We start from the raw sequence: 6129 nt of genomic DNA on the forward strand, positions 1-6129 counted from the left end.
TTGGTGGAGGGATGTAGGGGCAAGGGGAGGCTTTTTTGGGTGGGTTGAGTTTGGGTTTGGGTGGTGGTGGTGGTGATGTTCTGGGGTTGCTTTTTTAATCTCCCTACATAGATCCTGCAGTCAGGTTCCTGGAGACATGCTGGAGTGTTGGTGCAGCCCCAGCACATTGCTTGGCTCCCTCCTGTCTGCCCTGAGCAGGTAATCTGTTACTCTGCAGACATAACTTATTCCTTCCCAGGGCAAAACTGATTTTGAAGGCTGGCCAGAAAGGAGGCAAACCCATGAAAGAGCTCAGCCCTTTGTTCCTTACTCACCTGGGCACTGCCGTTTCCGAGCCTGAGCCCTCTGCAGCCACCAAGGGGGTGTCCCAGTCTGTGGGCCACCATGTAAAACCTGGACTGCCTCATCAGCCACAGAGAAAAATGACAGAAGACAGAGGTTATGATGTGATGAGGGACAGGGGAGATAAAGGCAAATTGTGTGGGCAGAGCTGGGAATGCCTGTGAGAGCAGCTCACCCCTGGAAGAGCCCTGAGACCACAGGGAGCCTCCATGTCCTCCAAGAGATGATACAGTTGGGAACAGATAGCTGGGTGAAGACCTCTGGCATGCCTGCAGCCCAACTCAGGGAGCTGGTATCAGTCTTTCCACTTTCTTGTCACTATTAAAAAAACCAAAAAGATTAAATGATTATACTTCAAAAACTTGCTGTCTGCAACCCTCCATTCAAACCCATCTTCCCCCTTACTTTTGCAAGGCCATAAGCATATACCAGAGCAGGGCACTCCTGGGTTTAACCCCAACCACTGAAGCCCTGCCAAAGTCCTTGTTCAAGGGGACAGCCAGCACCTCCAAAAAGGACACCTGCTCCATGGCCCCAGCCTGTTGTGCCTGCTCACAGCTCCAGAAGGACTGGCTACTAACAGCCAGTGCAACTGCAAAAGCCTCCTTTCCTTACCAGAAAAAAAAAACCAAACCTGTAGAAGTGTGTGTTTCTATCCCTACACCCCTACAGCAGCTGATGCTGGAAGCCACCAAAGGGGCCAAAGAGGCACCGGGACAGCAGGCTGAGACACAGACAGCAGAGGCAGGCTGCAGAAGTCCAAGAGGTGCAAGTGCACGTTAATCATGACCTTTAACACAGGCCTACTTTTTTCTAAATAATTTCAAAAAGAAGTTGAAAAAAAAACCAAACACCAACACCAAGTCAAGATGTACGGCAAGCTGGTCTTAGCAAAGTCCAGCTGCTGTCCTCTTTCTGCTGTACCCTGCTCTCCTGTCATGGGCCAGCAGTGAAATATGGATTTAACATGGCCTTCAAGCTGCCAGCCCTTCACATCACCCTCTCCACCATGCTGAATCAGAGTTACAACACTGAGACACAATGTTTGGGAAGCAGAAAGTGATAATTTCATTTTGCATAAATGGTATAAACTGTTTCTGGCAAGACATTGTTTGTCCCTGTGATAAATCCTCCCCCATATCCCCTGCTTTTTTTCCCCCAAGAAAAGCCTTTGCTATTATTATGCAAAGAAAATCTGTATGAATTGCATCCTGCAAAGCACCAGCAAGTCAACAAGACTGCAGCAAGAAGGGAACGAGTCATGGTTTCCTTTCAGCCATCCCCGCAGAAATCTGTTTTTGTCTAAGACATACAGGGCGTGTGTTGCTGTGCCCCACGCAAGGGCCTTGGGCACAGCTGAACAGAGGAATTACAACAAAGGAAACCTTTTGTTCCCACAGAATAGAAATGAACTTCACTTTTAAGACCTTTGTACCAAAGTGTGCTCCTGGCAGGGCAGGGATCAGGACCAGGGAGGGAATGGGAACAGGGGAGGGCAGGAGGGATGAAGAAACTACTGCTCTGCATGAGAAACGAACGGATCTCTTTTGTGACCTGCTGCTTTGGCACCTCTGTCTCTCTTTGTTTCTCTGCCTCTCTCCCTCTGACCTTGCTGGTTCTGTTGGGGCTGGGGACCACAGGACTTCCCCCCCCCCCCCGCCCCCATGCTTTCCTTGGCAGCTGAACCATGGCTGAAGGCATCGCGCACTGCAGCGCAGCAGAGGGAAAGCAATCACAGACAGAGCTCCAGTGAAATCCTGCCTGCCAGTAACAGGCTCCGACTCAGACAGCACAGGTCAGCAGCGAGCAGTCCCGTGCACCGATGGCTCTGAGGAGCACAAAGCAGCACTTGGGAATGGAAACAACCTGTCCTTCATACCTCCTTTGCTATGTATGGGAGCAGCTTTGCACAGACGAATTGTCTCATTTTTCTATTACCTACCTTCTACCATAGCAGATGGCATTTGGGCTCCCCAGCTGACAGCTGCACTGAATGCCACACCACTGCTTTACGTTTCAAAGGAGTTGTGGCATTCCCAAATCCTGCCAAACCAAGGAAAACTATAGTTAATGAATACATAATATGACTTGACATGGAATACTGATGTCAGTCTTACCCAAAGGCCACGCCACCTACACTGTTGTCTGTAAAACATCGTTTACAAATGTGCTACCCCAACAACCTGGAGAAATCCAGCAGAAACCTACAGCCTGTCTCTGCCAGGGTGCCTCCTCTCTGCTGCGAGTTTGCAGGCAGGTAAGTTTGCATGTTCTAAGATGTGCTCGGTATGCAACAGCTGCCCAGCAGCAGGGTGATACGCTTGGCTGAACGAGTTTTAGGAGGGCCTGAGGAAATGGCCACACACAGGCACTAGCCCATGAGCAAAGCCATACGCCAAAAGACTGTCATGCTATGCAGCATGTGGCCCATGTGACCTGGGAAGAGAGCAGGGCAGCAGGAAAGGAGAATCCATCCGTTCAAGAAATACTTGGTTGTCTGCATTTGCTGATTTGCTAAAATCAAGAGTGTTTGATGGGGTGGTGATGGCTTCCAACCAGGAACCAGGAGTTGTAGCAGGAACCGGGGACCACAAAGCCTCCCAAGACCCCAGCAGAGGTGATATTAGCCAGACATAGGCATGAAATGTTTGTGTATCTGGGGCAGACAGATTGCATGTCTTGCCATTAGTAGATGTATTGTCTTGGCCAGAAGAGAAAAATGAGGCAAGAACTTTCTTTCTCTACCGTTTTATCTGCCCTGTGCAGGATTGCCAGATTATGCAGAAATACCAAGCAGCAGACAGTGAAATGTTTGCATTGCATTTGCATTGTTTACAGAGCAGAGTGAAACATGCTCATTTTGATTGAACGTATTTATAACCACAAGGGACAAAATGATCATGCATGGAATGCAGGGGTAATGACTGAGTAATTTTCCAGTGCTGGTTCACAGCACAGTGACGATGGTCTGAGCTGGCCCTCACGCGCAGCAGGAGAACTAGGAGCTAACTCTGGCAAGCTCTGGCTTGCCCACACCAACGCACCCACATTTGCTCACTGCCCTCAGGGAACAGTGCAGGCCCAGCAGTCCTGTTGGTATGGCACACCCAACAGTACGGGGACAGATTCATTAACGCGGCTTTGGGGAGGGCAAACTGTGCATACAGGTGAGGCTGCGAGGGATCGCTCATTGTGGCTGGAGGATACCTCAGGCGTCCTGCTAAGCGCTGCCACTGCTCTCCCCGCAGCCTTGTGGCCTCCAGCTATTTTTAACCCAGAGTGTTTCTGTACCAATGCTGGTGGAGTCCTCCAGCACTCATGGCTGTTTGACAAGGAAAAAAGAATTCTGTCTCAGTGACTTTACTATTCCTGGGCCACAACAAGCTGTTTTCCTCATTTCTGTAAGCCATAACCAGGGGCAGGGGAACTGAAATCTGACCAAAGAGTTTTTTTCTTCTGGTGGGTCTTGAAGTCAGACAAATTTGCAGAGTTTGCAGTCGGCTTATAGTTGTGCATTTGCAATGTAAATCAATACAGGCAGCTATTTACTTTGCAGTGCAGAGACTGAAACACCTGGGGCTGTGAAGCTGCAACACCCCAGGTGCTGCAGAGGTCTGCCTCTGCCTTCACCTCGACCAGGGTGGCAACACCAACAGCAAGTTTTCACCTCTCGAATCATGGTGATATGCACCAGATTGTTCTCAGCAAAAGCTCACTGCTCCAAGCCACCCATACCCACACAACAGCTCGTCTTCACCTGGCCATCACCTCCCTGCCCAGCACTTCTGTGGGAGGAGCATTAGGCAGTGGTCCCTTAACACTGCGGATGCGATGGAGAGGGACAAGAGCATTGCAGAGCGCTGCCACAGTGCTGCATTGGGAGACGTCCCCCTCCACAGGGGCATGCTGGCACAGGAGCCTTGCACTCCAGCACCGCAGCCAGCCTCACTGGGCACAGTAGGGCTCGGCAGGCTTCACTGGGAGCACAGGGATCTGATCTCTGCATCTGAGACCTCTGGGCAATTTAATTTTTTCTTCTTACTACATCTATTATCCCATTGCACCTACCTAATGCAAGGCGATGGAGAAGGAGGCTGCATTCAGGTGGGCAGAAAGGATCTCAAAACATCCAACCACCAAATGTGGGAGAGAGAACAGACATATTAATCTCCTAATTGATTCAACAGACTGATTGTGTTTTGTATTTCACTGGAATCCATATACTGTTCTGGATCTCTGTTGGGAAAGGGGGTAAAACCCCATCAAGCTTTAATGACGCGGAAGAACTTTATAAGGTGGCTCTCTAAGACTGGAATAGTTAAAAGAAGTTAGACTTCAAATTTAACAGGGCTCAGAATAGCAAACTGTTCAGAAGTGGGTACCTTTGTTCAGGGAAGCAGCTTCATTTCAGTCAAATATAGTGGAGAAACAATGGAGCATATTTCCTGTCACATTATAAATATTCTATAGCTTTTAACAAAGACAAAAAGAGGAGGAGTAGGTGAATATTTTAGAAGCTATTGTTCAAGTATCATAGTTTCAAATGGTATCTAGAGTAACTTGGGACTGGTTCTGAGGAGTAACATCCATAACACAATGGACGAACTATGTCTCCTGCTGCTCCTTGCAACATGGACAGCAGAGGGAATATTTGAAGGCCTTGCGTGCTACAATGGGCTCAGCTGTCCCAGGCTTCAGTGCCTTTCTGAGTAACGGAGTTAATGTCCTTTCAACCTCAGCAGAGCAAGGACCGGAGGGACTTTGGATTAAAATCACAAGGCAGGCAAAAGTTGGGAGGAGATGCCTTGCCTAAGCTTCGTTGGCAAGTCAGTGCTGGAGCCAACAAATACATCCTGACCTTCTGATTCCCAGGCTAGGGTCCCTACTGAGCAGGTGAGCGCCCTATATTGCAGCACAACATGCCACGACAGCCCCAGGGCTTTGCCTGCTGCCTGCACAGGAGCAGGGGAACGTCACTCATATCTTACAATCCTCATCAACCCAGCACAGATCACTTCAACTCATGGAAACTCGTGACAGCATTAATATTCAAAGATCTGCCAGGAGAACGTGCTTTTGTGCTGTTAAGAGAGAGCTTTGACCTCACTGGGGCACTCCAGCAGGGTTTTGTTGTATCATAAATTTTGAGGCAGGGAGGTGCTAATACCAGTCCTGCTAAATCAGGTGTGGAAACAGGAGGAGGTCACTGCCACAGCCCCTTTGCAAGTCAAGCTAGAGACCAGAGAGGATTGCTTTCTTAAGGAAAAGAAATAATTTGTTCTTCATCTATACCATTAATGACATTTTTGATTTATTCTTACCTTCTTCTGAGCGTAAACAGCCTTCTGAAACCAACCAAGCAGACAGCTCTTCTTGTGATTGTCGCTGGCACAAGCTTCACCATGTCTGCAAAACACATCATTGTAAACTCATTTCCTCCCCTGCCTCATTTGTGGCAGGAGGCTGGGACTGCTGCTAAGGACTAACCCAGGGGCCTCCGAGGATGCTGCCGATCCAGCACAGCTAGGGGCTTTTCTTCAAGTACCCAGAAATCCATTTTTCAAGACCAGCAGTGTATGGGACATTACCCCAAATGAGAAGTTCTGCAAGGTACAGTGCCTCGTGTGTTGGAGGACCTCCAGGCTGAGCTGGAATAAAATCTCTCCCCAGCCAAAAAGCACGAGCGCTTGGGTGTGCTCGGCCACAGTGGAAGTCACTGTGGTTGCCCAGGGAGGAAGAAGAATGACTTTGTGGGGTTCCTGCCCATCCCTCTGCCCAGACACACCA

At 49.2% G+C, this 6129-nt stretch overlaps 1 long non-coding RNA gene across 1 annotated transcript; it reads right to left on the reverse strand.

Moving 5' to 3' along the window:
- Positions 1-558: 558 nt before the first annotated feature.
- On the reverse strand, positions 559-5748 carry LOC114016468 (uncharacterized). Its single transcript, XR_003560917.2, has 3 exons — positions 5664-5748; positions 2285-2385; positions 559-660 (listed from the first exon to the last, which is right to left on the reverse strand). It is a non-coding gene; the product is annotated as an uncharacterized LOC114016468 (long non-coding RNA).
- Positions 5749-6129: the final 381 nt, after the last annotated feature.

Source organism: Falco cherrug, chromosome 8 (genome assembly GCF_023634085.1).
Source record: "Falco cherrug isolate bFalChe1 chromosome 8, bFalChe1.pri, whole genome shotgun sequence".
NCBI lineage: Eukaryota > Metazoa > Chordata > Aves > Falconiformes > Falconidae > Falco > Falco cherrug.